We start from the raw sequence: 18,883 nt of genomic DNA on the forward strand, positions 1-18,883 counted from the left end.
TATTAACATTTATGATTAAAGCCTCATTATACTCTGCAGTGCTTTACAGTTGGAAATAAACACAATAATGCAAAGATTAAGTATTAACAAACAGACAAACATGTAAGAGGTCTAGCTTGCAAGATTACAATCTATACTAAAATAGGTTTGACACAGGAAGGTAAGTATCACAAATTGCATATTGGTACAACCAGATTACAATGGGAAAAGTGTTTAGTGGGGATATATTATCCATTCACACAGCAATGTAAGAATAGGAATCAGAAGGTTGTTTGAATATTAGAGATGTGTGTGGACCCCCGTGTTTGGTTTTTGTTCTATAACTTCTTTGTGTTTTAGTTTTGGTTCTGGTTTTGCTCAAAAATGCCGAAAAATGTTTGATTTTGGATCTGGATTTAATTAACAATTGTAAAATATAGGTATAATGTGGTTTTGAGCTGTTTTTGCTCCCACATTACAATTTATAGCATTAAAATTAGTTTCCAGTCATTTACAATCTATTTTCTAATGATCTCTTCACAATTGTCCAAATTTTCACCAATGTTGGTGTCTTGTTTGGTGATTACATTTACCCACGACTCTTAAAAGGAAGTGAACAGGAATCTTTAATGCCAGCTGATCAGTATCAAACTGGTCATCAGAAACAAAACAGTCTTCTCTGTGAATATATGGGGCCTGAGTCATTAAGGAGAGCAGAGCATAAAAAGAAGTAACTTTGCACCTTGGCAAAATCATTTGGCATTGGAGGGGGAGGTAATTTTAAAAGGTGGGGACAGATTTATAGTTGGGCTAGGACAGGGGTAGGCAACCTGCGGGTCTCCAGGTGTTGTGAAACTACAAATCCCAGCATGCCTTGCCACCTATCTGCTGGTTATTTACTGGCAAAGCATGCTGGGACTTGTAGTTTCACAATACCTGGAGAGCCGCAGGTTGCCTACCCCTGAGCTAGGACATGTCCTAGATCAACTTTAAATTTCAGTGTAAAAATAAAGCTATCAAGTATTAGTGTGCTACATGGAAAACAGACCATACCTTATATACAAAATAATAAACTGATTTGCACCCCTTGCATTGTAACATAGTTTGTCCAGGAGAAAACTTACTCCTATTTTTTGCTTTGCTCTCCTTAATGACTCAGGCCATGGTATCTAGTAAGGAAGAAAAGGAGCCAAGTGGAAAGAATTTTGTGAGCTTCACTTGTACATCTCTGTACTTGAGTTTTGAGGAAATGTGTGTGTTCTGATGACAGTTTAATGTCTAAAAAACTGTTAATGAAAACATGAAAGACATTTTCAATATTCTTGATGTTAAATAAAAATGACAGAGATGCAAAGATCCAATCTTTGAAAAACCTGTCTAATGAGGACAAAGCAGGACTTTCTAGAAAATTGTGCACATATAACAAATACTACAGAATGTTTGCAAAACAATTGAAAATCACAAAATAAGGAAAGCAGGCTAAAATGATTTGAACTCCTAATTAAAGTCACCAACTTGTCCTAAAGTATCTGTGTCTGCTAGTACATCAAGCTGCACTACTAAAGGCAAGGAAAATGGTCAACTTCAAAACAAAAGCCAGTTGAGTTCTTCATTGACCGATAAGCGGACAAAATGATGATAGTCAGAAGAGCTGAAGACTGTGTTTGAGAGAGAGTAAAACATAATCACAACTTTGCTTTTCTCATATAATCAAATATTTGTTTCACAGTCTCAAAATTTTCTAGGCTTATCGAATTCTTACTTTGTATCTTTCCAAGGGAGTTCTGTCTGTTTGACACTCCTGATGATCTATATAGAATTTTATGACATATAACAAACCTGGTTTATATCACTTCTTTGTAATGCCTTCACAATATTAAGCCATTAAGAATTTTGCCAGATAATATGTCATAGGGATGTTCAAGGAAATTGGAACCCAGATGACAGTTTTATTGTTTGCAAACACTTCAGTTTCATTTTAAAGTAGTATCTTCTGGTATACAACTAAATAAAGCGAGCTGGTTAAGGGTTTGTGAGCCTCCTAGGACACTTTTCGTAATTGTCGCACTTTGATTTAGTACAGTGGACTTGTTAACATGGACATCTGACACATTATCTCAATTCTCTGCAGTCTGTCTGATGGATGGAAGAGCTAAGACTTATTGGGGAGAAATATTTACAAAGCAGAGCAATGTTATTACAACCATTCAATGGGTTAATGTGACTTGCGTTTCTATCAAAAATATTGGAAGTAAAAAGAACTGAATGGAGAAAGGCAGAGTAGAGAGAGAGAGACAGAGACAGAGACAGAGACAGAGACAGAGACAGAGACAGAGACAGAGAGAGACAGTAAGAGATTGTGGCGCAAGGGGACAAATTTAAAACGTGCGGGCAGATTTAGAGTTGCAAGGGTGGTATCTGCTAGCTCAACTCTAACTGACAGTATAAAAAATAAAGTTTCCCAGTATTTGTGTGCTACATACAGATGCAGGCAGTGTTTTCAAAAATTGCATTTGTGCCCCCTCGGTTTGTTGAGGGGCAGATTCATAGGGGCATATTCAATTAGGTTTCCGGTCACCACGGAACCTGCGCAGTATTGCCGGTAATTCGGTACCGCAATAACGCAGATTTTCCTACGCAACCCTATGGGGTGTGCACGAAAATCCACAATATTGCGGTAACGTGGATTGACATCGCGGCCCGTTCCGGCACGATCCCGCTGACCTGGAAACCTTATTGAATATGCCCCATAGAGTTAAAAAAGAGAGCTATCGAAACATGAATCATATGACTTTCACATTTACTAGTAAGACAGTAAAGACACTGTTCTATCATATGTGTATGACATTCCGTTGCATTATTATTGTATACATATAGGGTAATGCTAATTTAGCATTTACTACTAACACTGCCAAGCCACATCTCTATGCTATCTCTCCACACTCATGTGGCATAGGTGTACATACTTCTACACCTGGTGCAAATACTAGTGTTTTAGAACTTAGCACATCTTGGCGTGCATCCAAATATGTGACGAGGCTTAGTATTTGGTGATCAGTTTGTGACGTCCAATGCTCTGGAGTAATGTTAGTGTTATTATTAGTATTGAGATGACCAATATGTTTAACAAAATAGATTGTGCCAGGTCCTTTGTTTGTATTGAAGCAAATATTGATTATATAGTGATTGCAGGACACATAAGATTAAGGATGTTTTTGTAATGTTATTACAGACAAAGAATTGTTTTACATATTTTGGCACTGATAGTGAAACATCCACTCAGTATTTGATCTTATCCGGGGGAAGAGGATTTAGTGAACAGACAGAATCCGTTCATTATATGTACTTTATTAGTTATTCAATCTTTTTTGTACTCAGAGTGCAATTTGATTCATTTGAAATTGACTAAATAACTTGATGAACAATGCATGAGTGCTCATAAATGGCCTATAGAAAGCTGCACTTTTTACGGAATGCATTTTTTCCTATTGTTAAGAAACGTAAGGGTTCAACTGAAGATCATAACTTCCAACTCTATTCATTTTTCTTACCAATATAACTGTAATTTGCATAGATTTACTTATTGATCAGTTCCTCTTTTGACTTTCAGAAGTACAGCATCTCTAGCCCAAAACAATGTTCCAGCACCATTCTCCTGCATACTCCATATGGTCGCCAAATACACCATGTCCCTTCCCCATGAATGGCTCTGTCAATCAGTGTAGTATACAGTAGATCGGCGCTGGACCATTGAAGAGACTATCTCTGTAGTTGGATAAATGGCACATCCAAAAAATTAAAACGTTGTGCTTTATTTTACCTTAGTGGACTCCACCGAAAAGCAAACTCTATGTTTTGCATGAAGATGCTCTTTAAATATAAGCTCAAGATATTACTAAGCATTTTGTATGTTTGGAGTTGCCTATATATGTTAATTTCTGATTTATGTTAATTGTAGGGCATTAAGTAGGTCATGAATGGGCAAATATCTTTTTCCTTTGACAGGCACGGTTTATAAACAAGTATTAAACATTATCTATTGCATCCTGGTAAAATTTGCTTTCTCAAAGTAAAATGATATTTTCACAGTAATCGCTTTAATAATGTATGTTTATTCAAGGACAATGGCTGCGGAAAGCTAAATCCTGACTTTTTACATTTTACACAGGTCGTTAGGCCATTACACTGTGAACATGTATGTATTCTCATGGAAATGCTGTAAAACTATTCCATAAAATTGTCTGTACACAATCACACGCTTCATTGAAAACTACCAACAGCCTAATCAATTTCTAGAATTTATGAACCATTCATAATAATGTGACCATGTTATGGGGATGTAGCTTTACACATCTGCTCATAGGTTCTTTATTTAATTGCTCACTGTTGCCTGTTTGTTGAACTACATTATAAATAAATGTTCCTTGTTGGTACAGTTAAGCAGGGAACACATTAAGATTTTATGTGTCAAATTCAAGAACTATTGATAATAAAATTATAATATGTAGCATTATTATCCTGGGATCCTGTAAAGCACTGATCTGTCGGGCAGTTCTGTATTCCATTTACTTGTTCCATTTGCAACAGTCCCCTGGTATTAAAGACACGCCTAAAGTGTCTACTGGTGCAGTAGTGTACAACATAATGAGTGTGACTGTTTTGCAGGTGACCATTTTCATTGCCTTTAGTAGTGCAGCTTGATGTACTAGCAGACACAGATACTTAAGGACAAGTTGGTGACTTTAATTAGGAGTTAAAACCATTTTAGCCTGCTTTTCTTATTTTGTGATTTCCAATTGTTTTGCAAACATTCTGTAGTATTTGTTAAATGTGCACAACTTTCTAGAAAGTCCTGCTTTGCCTTCATTACATGGGCTTTTCAAAGATTGGATCTCTGTCATTTTTATTTAATGTCAAGAATATTGAAAATGTCTTTCATTTGTTTATTAACAGTTCTTTAGACATTAAACACATATTTCCTCAAAACTCAAGTACAGAGATATTTTATTGGCACTATTTTCACAGCTCACAAAGTCATTAAGGAGAGCAAAGCAAAAATATTGGAGTAAACAGTAGTTCAAATAGCGGGCAGGTATTTTAATAACACAGTTATTATTATTATTAATATTAATTTTCATTTATAAGGCGCCACTCAGTGTCCGTAGCGCCGTACAGGGACAAACAAGTACAGTACAAGGTGGGACAGCATGGTACAGTAAACAATAAGCACAGTAACTCAGTAAGCTCAAAGCGCAGCTAGAGAGAGGGGGGAGGGAAGACCAGCAGGTGCCGGAGCCAAAGAGGGAGGGCGCGGATGACGGGGAGACCCCCAGAGGGGTGGGGGGAAAGGTAGCTGGAGAGCAGAGTTAAAGGTGTAGGAAAAAGGAGGAGAGAAGGCCCTGCTCAAGGGAGCGTACAATCTAAGGGGCGGGGTAGACAGACAGAGAGACACAGGGGTGAGAGGGAGAGAAGGGGGAACGCAGGCAGATTCAGGGGAGGGGAGAGGCAGAAAAAGGTAGGAAGTTAAGTGGGAGACTGGAAGTCTTGGAGAAAGAGGTGGGTTTTTAGAGCCCGTTTGAACCTGGACAGAGTAGGGGATGTTCTGATGGAGGGAGGGAGCTTGTTCCAGTGGAGGGGGGCAGCGCGCGAGAAGTCTTGGATTCGCGCGTGGGAGGAGGTAATCAGAGGGGAGGAGAGGCGGCGGTCATTGGCAGATCGGAGAGGGCGGGATGGAGCGTGAATAGAGATAAGGTTGGAGATGTAGGGAGCAGTGGAGTTGGCGAGGGCCTTGTATGTGAGAGTGAGGAGCTTGAACAGGGTTCTGTAGGGGAAGGGGAGCCAGTGAAGGGCTTGGTAGAGAGGGGAGACAGAAGAGGAGCGGCGAGAAAGGAAGATGAGCCTAGCGGCTGCGTTTAGAACAGAACGAAGGGGAGCAAGATGAGAGTGGGGGAGGCCAGTGAGGAGAAGGTTGTAGTAGTCCAAGCAGGAGATGATCAGAGAGTGAATAAGACATTTGGTGGCATCTTGGGAGAGGAAGGGCCGGATGCGTGCGATGTTACGCAGCTGGAAGCGGCAGGATTTAGCAAGAGAGAGAATGTGAGGGGCAAAGGAGAGAGAGGAGTCAAGGATGAGGCAGCGAAGTTGGGGGACAGGGGAGATAGTGGTGTTGTCGACAGTGATAGAGAGGTCAGAGGGGGAGGAAAAATGAGGGGGAGGAAAGACAATGAGTTCGGTTTTGGCGAGGTTGAGTTTGAGGAATCGAGAGGACATCCAAGAGGAGATGGCAGAGAGGCAGGCGGACACCCTAGAGAGGAGGGAGGGAGAGAGATCAGGAGAGGAGAGATAAAGTTGAGTGTCGTCAGCATAAAGGTGGTACTTGAGGCCGTAGGAGCTAATGAGTTCACCCAGGGAAGAGGTGTTTAGAGAGAAGAGTAAGGGTCCAATAACAGAGCCCTGTGGGACCCCGACTGAAAGGGTAGAAGGGGTGGAGAGAGACCCAGAGGTGGTGACAGAGAAAGATTGGTTAGCCAGGCCAGGTGAGAGTTGAACCAGGACAGGACAGGGCCGGAGAGGCCAAAGGTCTGGAGGGTGTGGAGCAGGAGGGGGTGGTTGTCGGTATCGAAAGCTGCTGAAAGATCAAGAAGGATAAGAAGGGAGTTGTGACCCCTGGCTTTAGCAGAGAGGAGGTCATTGGTAACTTTAGCCAGGGCAGTTTCGGTGGAGTGAAGTGGGCGGAAACCAGACTGGAGAGGATCAAGGAGGGAGTGGACAGAAAGGTAGGAGGAGAGACAGCTGCAGACGAGCCTCTCGAGTAATTTGGAGGCAAAGGGGAGAAGAGATATGGGGCGATAGTTAGAGAGAGTAGAGGGGTCGAGATTAGGTTTCTTAAGAATGGGAGATACGAGAGCATATTTAAAGGAAGAGGGGAAGATGCCGGTGGAGAGGGAAAGATTAAAGAGGTGAGCGAGGTGGGAGCAGGTGGTGGGGGAAAGGAAGCGAAGAAGGTGGAAGGGGATAGGATCAAGGGGACAGGTAGAAGGGGGGGAGGAAAGATGAGGGAGTGGACTTCTTCACCCGTGGTGGGGCGGAAGGAGTGAAGGGAAAGGTGGCTAGGGGGAGAGGACGGAAGAGTGGGGGGGTGGACGAGAGAGTGGAGGAGGAGATGTCAAGTCGGATGGCCTCGATTTTAGAGGAGAAAAAGGAGGCGAAGTCGGTGGCAGTCAGGGAGGAGGGGGAGGAGAAGGGGCCAGGAGAGAGCTGAAGTTGGCGAAGAGGCGGCGGGGGTTAGAGGACTGGGAAGAGATGAGGGATTTAAAGAAAGATTACTTAGCGAGTGAGAGGGCAGAGCTGTAAGAAGAGAGGATGAACTTAAAGGGGAGGAAGTCAGCCAGGGAGCGGGATTTTCTCCAGAGGCGTTCAGCGGTACGGTTGCATTTTTGGAGTTATGACAGTAAAATGCTAAAATAGAGCATACATCAATTCTTGTATGAAACAAAACAAAGGTTGCATTGTTTGTTTATTGGTCCTATCCATGTTGTATGTGCACTGCTTCATGCTGATGTGTAATTTCGTTCACCAATGATTAAGGTTGAATTTTTCTACTAAGGGTTGCAACCTTTGTTTTATTTTATACAAGAATTGATATAGGCTCTCTTTTAGCATTTTTACTGTCATAACTGTGTTATTAAAAAACCTACCCGCTAATTAGACTATTGTTTACTGATCTGCACCAAGGGAATTACCTCAATTTATAAGGTTATATATGCACCAGGAAAAATAGGAAACTGTGACACAACTAGAGTTTCTTTCCCTTCCCACCGCTAGCCATTCTTACTACCATGACTCATACTTATACTTCTATGGCTCATGTATATCTCTCCATTCTTACTACCATGGCTCACTTCTATCTCTTCTCTCATTTTTATCAATTATACTTCTATGGCTCATGTATATCTCTCCTTTTTATCTCCTTTCTGCTTCTTTCCATTCTCACTACCATAACTCACTTTTATCTCTCCCTTCTTATTCTTCCTACTTCTCTCAATCATGCACCATTTCTATCTCTGCTCTTTCCATTCTCACTTCTATCTCTGCTCTTTCCAGTCTCACTTCTATCTCTTTTTACTTATATGGTTCACTTCTATCTCTCCTTTCTCACTTCTCTCCCTTCCTACTTCTCTCCATTCTCACTACCATAACTCACTTCTATCTCTCCCTTCTTATTCTTACTACTTCTCTCAATCATGCACCATTTCTATCTCTGCTCTCTCCATTCTCACTTCTATCTCTTATTTCTAAATCATCACTTCTATAACTTCTCTATCCATTCTCACTTCTATTTCTTATCTCTCCATTTTTACTTATATCTCTTCTCTCTCCATTCTCACTTATATCTCTTCTCACTCAATTTTTGCTTCTATTGTTCACTTCTGTTTCTCCCTTGTCAATTATCTCCCTTCCTACATCTCTCAATTCTCACTATCATGCACCATTTCTATCTCTACGTTCTCCATTCTCTTATTTCTAAATTCTCACTTCTATTACTTCTATCACTTCTCTCTCAATTCTCACGTATATCTCTTCTCTCTCCGGGCCTGATTCAGTAAGGATCTTAAATGAAGTGGATCCTTATTTCAGTCTCCTGGACAAAACCATGTTACAATGGAAGGGGTGCAAATGTGTGTTCTCCAATCTCTATTCCCACTTCTATTACTCACTTCTATCTCTTCTCTCCATTCTTAGTTCTATCTCTTTTCTCCCCATTCTCACTTCTATCTATTCTCTCTCTTTTCTCACTTTTATCTCTTCTCTCTCCATTCACACTTCTATCTTCAATTTAATTTGTATCTCTTTTCTCCCTATTCTCACTTCAGTTACTCACTTTTAACACTTCTCTCTCCATTCTCACTTCTATCTCTTCTCTCTCCATTCTCTCTTCTATCTCTTCTCTCTCCATTCTCTCTTCTATCTCTTCTCTCTCCATTCTCTCTTCTATCTCTTCTCTCTCCATTCTCTCTTCTATCTCTTCTCTCTCCATTCTCACTTCTATCTCTTCTCTCTCCTATCTCTTCTCTCTCCATTCTCACTTCTATCTCTTCTCTCTCCATTCTCTCTTCTATCTCTTCTCTCTCCATTCTCTCTTCTATCTCTTCTCTCTCCATTCTATCTTCTATCTCTTCTCCCTCCATTCTCTCTTCTATCTCTTCTCTCTCCATTCTCACTTCTATCTCTTCCCTCTCCATTCTCACTTCTATCTCTTCTCTCTCCATTCTCACTTCTATCTCTTCTCTCTCCATTCTCTCTTCTCTCTCTTCTCTCTCCATTCTCACTTCTATCTCTTCTCTCTCCATTCTCTCTTCTATCTCTTCTCTCTCCATTCTCACTTCTATCTCTTCCCTCTCCATTCTCACTTCTATCTCTTCCCTCTCCATTCTCACTTCTATCTCTTCTCTCTCCATTCTCACTTCTATCTCTTCTCTCTCCATGCTCACTTCTATCTCTTCTCTCTCCATGTTCACTTCTATCTCTTCTCTCTCCATTCTCACTTCTATCTCTTCTCTCTCCATGTTCACTTCTATCTTTTCTCTCTCCATGTTCACTTCTATCTTTTCTCTCTCCATTCTCACTTCTATCTCTTCTCTCTCCATTCTCTCTTCTATCTCTTCTCTCTCCATTCTCTCTTCTATCTCTTCTCTCTCCATTCTCTCTTTTATCTCTTCTCTCTCCATTCTCTCTTCTATCTCTTCTCTCTCCATGTTCACTTCTATCTCTTCTCACTCAATGTTTACTTCTGTGGTTCACTTCTATCTCTCTCTTATCACTTCTGTTTCTTTCCTCTCACTTTCATTGCTTACTTCTGTCTACATCTTCTCTCCATTCTGTGGCTCAGTGGTTTAATTCTGTCTCTTCTCTGTTGCTTCTATCTATATTCTCACTTCTATCTCTTCTCTTTCCTTTTTCAATTCTAATTCTACAATCTCTATTCCCACTTCTATTACTCACTTCTATCTCTTCTCTCCATTCTTAGTTCTATCTCTTTTCTCCCCATTCTCACTTCTATCTATTCTCTCTCCTTTCTCACTTTTATCTCTTCTCTCTCCATTCACATTTCTATCTTCAATTTCATTTTTATCTCTTTTCTCCCCATTCTCACTTCAGTTACTCACTTTTAACACTTCTCTCTCCATTCTCACTTCTATCTCTTCTCTCTCCATTCTCTTTTCTATCTCTTCTCTCTCCATTCTCACTTCTATCTCTTCTCTCTCCATTCTCACTTCTATCTCTTCCCTCTCCATTCTCACTTCTATCTCTTCTCTCTCCATTCTCACTTCTACCTCTTCTCTCTCCATTCTCTCTTCTATCTCTTCTCTCTCCATTCTCTCTTCTATCTCTTCTCTCTCCATTCTCACTTCTATCTCTTCTCTCTCCATTCTCACTTCTATCTCTTCTCTCTCCATTCTCACTTCTATCTCTTCTCTCTCCATTCTCACTTCTATCTCTTCTCTCTCCATTCTCACTTCTATCTCTTCTCTCTCCATTCTCACTTCTATCTCTTCTCTCTCCATTCTCTCTTTTATCTCTTCTCTCTCCATTCTCTCTTCTATCTCTTCTCTCTCCGTGCTCACTTCTATCTCTTTTCTCTCCATTCTCTCTTCTATCTCTTCTCTCTCCAGTCTCTCTTCTATCTCGTCTCTCTCCATTCTCACTTCTATCTCTTCTCTCTCCATTCTCTCTTCTATCTCTTCTCTCTCCATTCTCTCTTCTATCTCTTCTCTCTCCATTCTCTCTTCTATCTCTTTTCTCTCCATTCTCTCTTCTATCTCTTCTCTCTCCGTGCTCACTTCTATCTCTTTTCTCTCCATTCTCTCTTCTATCTCTTCTCTCTCCCCTCTCTCTTCTATCTCTTCTCTCTCCATTCTCTCTTCTATCTCTTCTCTCTCCATTCTCTCTTCTATCTCTTTTCTCTCCATTCTCTCTTCTATCTCTTCTCTCTCCGTGCTCACTTCTATCTCTTTTCTCTCCATTCTCTCTTCTATCTCTTCTCTCTCCATTCTCTCTTCTATCTCTTTTCTCTCCATTCTCTCTTCTATCTCTTCTCTCTCCGTGCTCACTTCTATCTCTTTTCTCTCCATTCTCTCTTCTATCTCTTCTCTCTCCACTCTCTCTTCTATCTCTTCTCTCTCCATTCTCACTTCTATCTCTTCTCTCTCCATTCTCTCTTCTATCTCTTCTCTCTCCATTCTCTCTTCTATCTCTTCTCTCTCCATGCTCACTTCTATCTCTTCTCTCTCCATGCTCACTTCTATCTCTTCTCTCTCCATTCTCACTTCTATCTCTTCTCTCTCCATTCTCTCTTTTATCTCTTCTCTCTCCATTCTCTCTTCTATCTCTTTTCTCTCCATTCTCTCTTCTATCCCTTCTCTCCATTCTTAGTTCTATCTCTTTTCTCCCCATTCTCACTTCTATCTATTCTCTCTCTTTTCTCACTTTTATCTCTTCTCTCTCCATTCACACTTCTATCTTCAATTTAATTTTTATCTCTTTTCTCCCTATTCTCACTTCAGTTACTCACTTTTAACACTTCTCTCTCCATTCTCACTTCTATCTCTTCTCTCTCCATTCTCTCTTCTATCTCTTCTCTCTCCATTCTCTCTTCTATCTCTTCTCTCTCCATTCTCTCTTCTATCTCTTCTCTCTCCATTCTCTCTTCTATCTCTTCTCTCTCCATTCTCACTTCTATCTCTTCTCTCTCCTATCTCTTCTCTCTCCATTCTCACTTCTATCTCTTCTCTCTCCATTCTCTCTTCTATCTCTTCTCTCTCCATTCTCTCTTCTATCTCTTCTCTCTCCATTCTATCTTCTATCTCTTCTCCCTCCATTCTCTCTTCTATCTCTTCTCTCTCCATTCTCACTTCTATCTCTTCCCTCTCCATTCTCACTTCTATCTCTTCTCTCTCCATTCTCACTTCTATCTCTTCTCTCTCCATTCTCTCTTCTCTCTCTTCTCTCTCCATTCTCACTTCTATCTCTTCTCTCTCCATTCTCTCTTCTATCTCTTCTCTCTCCATTCTCACTTCTATCTCTTCCCTCTCCATTCTCACTTCTATCTCTTCCCTCTCCATTCTCACTTCTATCTCTTCTCTCTCCATTCTCACTTCTATCTCTTCTCTCTCCATGCTCACTTCTATCTCTTCTCTCTCCATGTTCACTTCTATCTCTTCTCTCTCCATTCTCACTTCTATCTCTTCTCTCTCCATTCTCACTTCTATCTCTTCTCTCTCCATTCTCACTTCTATCTCTTCTCTCTCCTATCTCTTCTCTCTCCATTCTCACTTCTATCTCTTCTCTCTCCATTCTCACTTCTATCTCTTCTCTCTCCATTCTCTCTTCTATCTCTTCTCTCTCCATTCTCTCTTCTCTCTCTTCTCTCTCCATTCTCACTTCTATCTCTTCTCTCTCCATTCTCTCTTCTATCTCTTCTCTCTCCATTCTCACTTCTATCTCTTCCCTCTCCATTCTCACTTCTATCTCTTCCCTCTCCATTCTCACTTCTATCTCTTCTCTCTCCATTCTCACTTCTATCTCTTCTCTCTCCATGCTCACTTCTATCTCTTCTCTCTCCATGTTCACTTCTATCTCTTCTCTCTAAATTCTCACTTCTATCTCTTCTCTCTCCATGTTCACTTCTATCTTTTCTCTCTCCATGTTCACTTCTATCTCTTCTCTCTCCATTCTCACTTCTATCTCTTCTCTCTCCATTCTCTCTTCTATCTCTTCTCTCTCCATTCTCTCTTCTATCTCTTCTCTCTCCATTCTCTCTTTTATCTCTTCTCTCTCCATTCTCTCTTCTATCTCTTCTCTCTCCATGTTCACTTCTATCTCTTCTCACTCAATGTTTACTTCTGTGGTTCACTTCTATCTCTCTCTTATCACTTCTGTTTCTTTCCTCTCACTTTCATTGCTTACTTCTGTCTACATCTTCTCTCCATTCTGTGGCTCAGTGGTTTAATTCTGTCTCTTCTCTGTTGCTTCTATCTATATTCTCACTTCTATCTCTTCTCTTTCCTTTTTCAATTCTAATTCTACAATCTCTATTCCCACTTCTATTACTCACTTCTATCTCTTCTCTCCATTCTTAGTTCTATCTCTTTTCTCCCCATTCTCACTTCTATCTATTCTCTCTCCTTTCTCACTTTTATCTCTTCTCTCTCCATTCACATTTCTATCTTCAATTTCATTTTTATCTCTTTTCTCCCCATTCTCACTTCAGTTACTCACTTTTAACACTTCTCTCTCCATTCTCACTTCTATCTCTTCTCTCTCCATTCTCTTTTCTATCTCTTCTCTCTCCATTCTCACTTCTATCTCTTCTCTCTCCATTCTCACTTCTATCTCTTCCCTCTCCATTCTCACTTCTATCTCTTCTCTCTCCATTCTCACTTCTACCTCTTCTCTCTCCATTCTCTCTTCTATCTCTTCTCTCTCCATTCTCTCTTCTATCTCTTCTCTCTCCATTCTCACTTCTATCTCTTCTCTCTCCATTCTCACTTCTATCTCTTCTCTCTCCATTCTCACTTCTATCTCTTCTCTCTCCATTCTCACTTCTATCTCTTCTCTCTCCATTCTCACTTCTATCTCTTCTCTCTCCATTCTCACTTCTATCTCTTCTCTCTCCATTCTCTCTTTTATCTCTTCTCTCTCCATTCTCTCTTCTATCTCTTCTCTCTCCGTGCTCACTTCTATCTCTTTTCTCTCCATTCTCTCTTCTATCTCTTCTCTCTCCAGTCTCTCTTCTATCTCTTCTCTCTCCATTCTCACTTCTATCTCTTCTCTCTCCATTCTCTCTTCTATCTCTTCTCTCTCCATTCTCTCTTCTATCTCTTCTCTCTCCATTCTCTCTTCTATCTCTTTTCTCTCCATTCTCTCTTCTATCTCTTCTCTCTCCGTGCTCACTTCTATCTCTTTTCTCTCCATTCTCTCTTCTATCTCTTCTCTCTCCACTCTCTCTTCTATCTCTTCTCTCTCCATTCTCTCTTCTATCTCTTCTCTCTCCATTCTCTCTTCTATCTCTTTTCTCTCCATTCTCTCTTCTATCTCTTCTCTCTCCGTGCTCACTTCTATCTCTTTTCTCTCCATTCTCTCTTCTATCTCTTCTCTCTCCATTCTCTCTTCTATCTCTTTTCTCTCCATTCTCTCTTCTATCTCTTCTCTCTCCGTGCTCACTTCTATCTCTTTTCTCTCCATTCTCTCTTCTATCTCTTCTCTCTCCACTCTCTCTTCTATCTCTTCTCTCTCCATTCTCACTTCTATCTCTTCTCTCTCCATTCTCTCTTCTATCTCTTCTCTCTCCATTCTCTCTTCTATCTCTTCTCTCTCCATGCTCACTTCTATCTCTTCTCTCTCCATGCTCACTTCTATCTCTTCTCTCTCCATTCTCACTTCTATCTCTTCTCTCTCCATTCTCTCTTTTATCTCTTCTCTCTCCATTCTCTCTTCTATCTCTTTTCTCTCCATTCTCTCTTCTATCTCTTCTCTCTCCGTGCTCACTTCTATCTCTTTTCTCTCCATTCTCTCTTCTATCTTTTCTCTCTCCAGTCTCTCTTCTATCTCTTCTCTCTCCAGTCTCTCTTCTATCTCTTCTCTCTCCATTCTCACTTCTATCTCTTCTCTCTCCATTCTCTCTTCTATCTCTTCTCTCTCCATTCTCTCTTCTATCTCTTCTCTCTCCATTCTCTCTTCTATCTCTTTTCTCTCCATTCTCTCTTCTATCTCTTCTCTCTCCGTGCTCACTTCTATCTCTTTTCTCTCCATTCTCTCTTCTATCTCTTCTCTCTCCACTCTCTCTTCTATCTCTTCTCTCTCCATTCTCACTTCTATCTCTTCTCTCTCCATTCTCTCTTCTATCTCTTCTCTCTCCATTCTCTCTTCTATCTCTTCTCTCTCCATTCTCTCTTCTATCTCTTTTCTCTCCATTCTCTCTTCTATCTCTTCTCTCTCCGTGCTCACTTCTATCTCTTTTCTCTCCATTCTCTCTTCTATCTCTTCTCTCTCCACTCTCTCTTCTATCTCTTCTCTCTCCATTCTCACTTCTATCTCTTCTCTCTCCATTCTCTCTTCTATCTCTTCTCTCTCCATTCTCTCTTCTATCTCTTCTCTCTCCATGCTCACTTCTATCTCTTCTCTCTCCATGCTCACTTCTATCTCTTCTGTCTCCATTCTCTCTTCTATCTCTTCTCTCTCCATTCTCTCTTTTATCTCTTCTCTCTCCATTCTCTCTTCTATCTCTTCTCTCTCCATTCTCACTTCTATCTCTTCTCTCTCCATGTTCACTTCTATCTTTTCTCACTCAATGTTTACTTCTGTGGTTCACTTCTATCTCTCTCTTATCACTTCTGTTTCTTTCCTCTCACTTTCATGGCTTACTTCTGTCTGTCTCTTTTCTCCATTCTGTGGCTCAGTGGTTCAATTCTGTCTCTTCTCTGTTGGTTCTCCCTTCGATGACTACAGAGTCACTTGCTTACATTCCAGGTTAGCAACCAGGATGCAATGAGTACATTTTCATCAAATGTGTGTTGTGGCTTTCTGTTTAATAGAAATGAATGTCCATTCATATAACAGCGGATGTGTAGTGATATAGAGGAAGCATCAAATACAGGAAGAAGATCTGATATCTGGAAACGCTGTATTCAGAAATGTTTAAAACCCAATAATTGCTGCCTTTCAGTACTAATGTTAAACACTTACATATTCATGGCCACTCAGCGTTTCTTCTGTCACTTTGAGGAGCACTGTTAAACTATATATTAAGGACAGTAATGGCAGGGTCAGTGTGGGAAACAAAGTGGTTATTTCTAAATCTGTTCTAACTTCTAACTCTGTAACTTACCAGATCTGCGCTGTTAATTGTATAGGCCGAAAACATTTATTTAACAAGTGCTAAAATTGAACATATGTATTTAAAGGGAATCTTCATCATCATCATCATCATTTATTTATATAGTGCCAGTAAGTTCCGTCACGCTTTACAATTGGGGACAAGCATAGTAATAGACAATACTGGGTAATACAGACAGGGGTAAGAGGGCCCTGCTCACAAGCTTACAATCTATGGGTCAATGGGAGTCGGACATATGAGGTTACATCTACATACTGCATGTTGGTCCTTCCAGATTACAAAGGTAAAAAGTGACTAGTATGCTATACGATTTAGTCACACAGCAATGTTGGTCAGGGGGTCAGAGGGTTATTGTCTTGTGTGAATTGTGTAGAGGGTGGTAATAGGGTAACCTAGTGAGGTTAAAAGGTGGTTGAGGAATATTATAAGCTTGCCTGAAGAGGTGGATTTTCAGAGTAAGCTTGAAGGTTTTTAGACCAGAAGAAAGTCTTGCTGTGCAAGGGAGGGAATTCCATAGAGTGGGTGCAGCTTGAAGAAGTCCTTTAAACGGGAATGCGAGGATGTAATGAGAGTGGATGAGAGACACAGATCTTGTGCAGAACAGAGGTGTTGAGTTGGGAAATATTTTGAGACAAGTGAGGAGATGTACGTTGATGCGGTTTTGTTGATGGCCTTGTAGGTTGGTAGAAGTATTTTATATTGGATTCAGTAAAAAAAAGGCAACCAATGTAGAGACTGACAGAGTGACTCGGCAGAGGAAAAATTATTTGCAAGGAAAATCAATCTGGCCCCTACGTGCAAAATAGATTGTAGGGGCTCGAGTCTGTTTTGGGGAAGACCTGTAAGGAGGGAATTAGAATAGTCAATGCGGGAGATGATAAGTGCATGAATTAGAGTTTTTGCAGTGTCTTGTGTAAGATATGCGCGTATTCTGGACATATTTTTTAGATGTATGTAACATGATTTAGATATAGAGTCAGTATGAGGAACAAAAGATGATCTTCTATATTTGTGCATTTATTGATTGATTGGTTGTATTGATTGATTTTATTTTTTATTTTTCAATTTAGTATAAATTTTACAGGTTAATAGGTAAATGTTTTTTTATCTAATACACATGTGTATTGTATTGCATCAGAAAACTTTATTTTCATTTTTACTCTTATCTGATTGATCGCTCACAATTGACTTTTCAATGGCAGCTCAGCACGTGGTGTGCATTAATCAACCCTTGCAGTATTCACTACATGACATAAAATAGGAACCTGGTGCTGTAACATATTTTGATTTGAATTCTGAAAGCAGAGCGTATTCATTATATTTGTAGCATGGTCTTCACAACTAAAGATGTCTAACAGAAATAAATCTTTTCTTTCCATGATAAAATGTTCTTTAAAGATTTCACAGACTTTTATGTAATAAAAAAGGTTGTAAATAATGTGATTTGGAATCGTTGTACATGAAAATCAAAGGTTATAGTTATTTTTTTGTCATCTTGAGAAAGCTTGATACACTCTTTTAGGGATACAGTTCAATCAGTATGGGGTCCCACTGATGTGATTTGTAACATGGGCCCACTAGAGGGAGATCAATCAAAGGTTGATTTTAATCAAAGATCCTATATTTTAGTGATTTATATAGTGCTTAGCAATTTGTCTAATTTACTAAAGTCAAATATATATGTAAACCTCAACTTTTTCTAACCTCCCCCCAAAAATTGCCATACAGCTGACAATCACAGAATTAATTGATTTCTGGATTGTGATGTGCATGCAGATCAAGGGGAATCTAGTAAATGGTGATTTGCAAAATCGCCATGGAAATCTCCAAAAATAATCTCCCTGGTTTCTGACAGTCGAGATTGCCTAAAAAAAATGAAATGAGTTGTACCATTGAATACAATGGACAATGTATTTCAATGCAGAAAGTGAATGAATGGAGAAAGCCAGCACAGTAAAATCACCCAAAATCACTTGAATTTAAAATAAATTAAGAGAGTTTGGGAATTAGTTTTCATATCTTATTGAAGGCTACGTTAATAGATTTTAATTTTAGAACAAAATCGCCAGTGATAGCTGCTCCACCCCGTCAACTCACGTAAAAAGTCCCTGCAAAATGAAATCTCATTTGTACATCTACCGGGACATTTAGTCACACTAATTTGCACATAGCAAGGGACTCCCTCAATACGCCCAACTCTTCTCATCAAATAGTCCACCACTATCATGGACCACATATACATGTACCTCCATGTAAGAAAGGGTGCAATGGAGCATAACTAGGCTTGTGACATCAATAAGAAGCAATTTCACTTTTGCATGGTCGTAATTCACCCTGAGTGCATTATATGCAGCAGATGTGCAGACAGTGAGCCGTGATCGCAGCACATGGAAAAGACATTGCAAAATGAAAATCCGAACAAATCAATAAAGTGAAACTTCACACTGCATAACAACTGGGTCACTGCCGTTTGTAACAAAACATTTTATTTAAATTTTATTTAAAAATATTTATTTAATTATTATTCAGATGGGAAGTGTGGCACTTGGCTGTGAAATCATAAACAAGCGCCAAACCTCTAGCGTAACATAGACATGGAAGAGCAGCTCCTTCTTCATGTCAGTGGCCGGCGCTCCATGTGCGCTGCGGGAGCTCCTAGAACACTGTCGCTCATTCAGCGTTTTAGGTGCCCCGTAAGCGATGGCACCCTAGTTAGTTGCCGAGGTTCACCTAATGACTGCATGCAGGAATCAATGACTGAGACTGAGGTAGAGGAATTGTTTATCAGCACAGAGTATTTCAGCCAACGAGTGTGCTGATCTTGTGGGAAGCAGTGACTTGTGTACTCATGTGATTTATGTTAGTGAAGACAGGGCTGTTTGTGAGGGTTGGGTACTTGATTCCAATGACACGAAAGCCAACGACACTTACACATACATGAAAATGCTGATCAGTGTAATCACGATATGTACAAAATATACACTTACTTAAAAATTGACAGCCAACATG

General features: G+C 40.1%; 1 protein-coding gene across 8 annotated transcripts in view; it reads left to right on the forward strand.

The window, feature by feature from the left end:
* Positions 1-18,883, forward strand: part of GRIA4 (glutamate ionotropic receptor AMPA type subunit 4) — a 294,843-nt gene that overhangs the window by 197,781 nt on the left and 78,179 nt on the right. The gene's annotated exons all lie outside the window — the stretch shown is intronic.

The sequence above is a fragment of the Mixophyes fleayi genome, chromosome 2, assembly GCF_038048845.1.
Source record: "Mixophyes fleayi isolate aMixFle1 chromosome 2, aMixFle1.hap1, whole genome shotgun sequence".
Taxonomy (NCBI): domain Eukaryota; kingdom Metazoa; phylum Chordata; class Amphibia; order Anura; family Limnodynastidae; genus Mixophyes; species Mixophyes fleayi.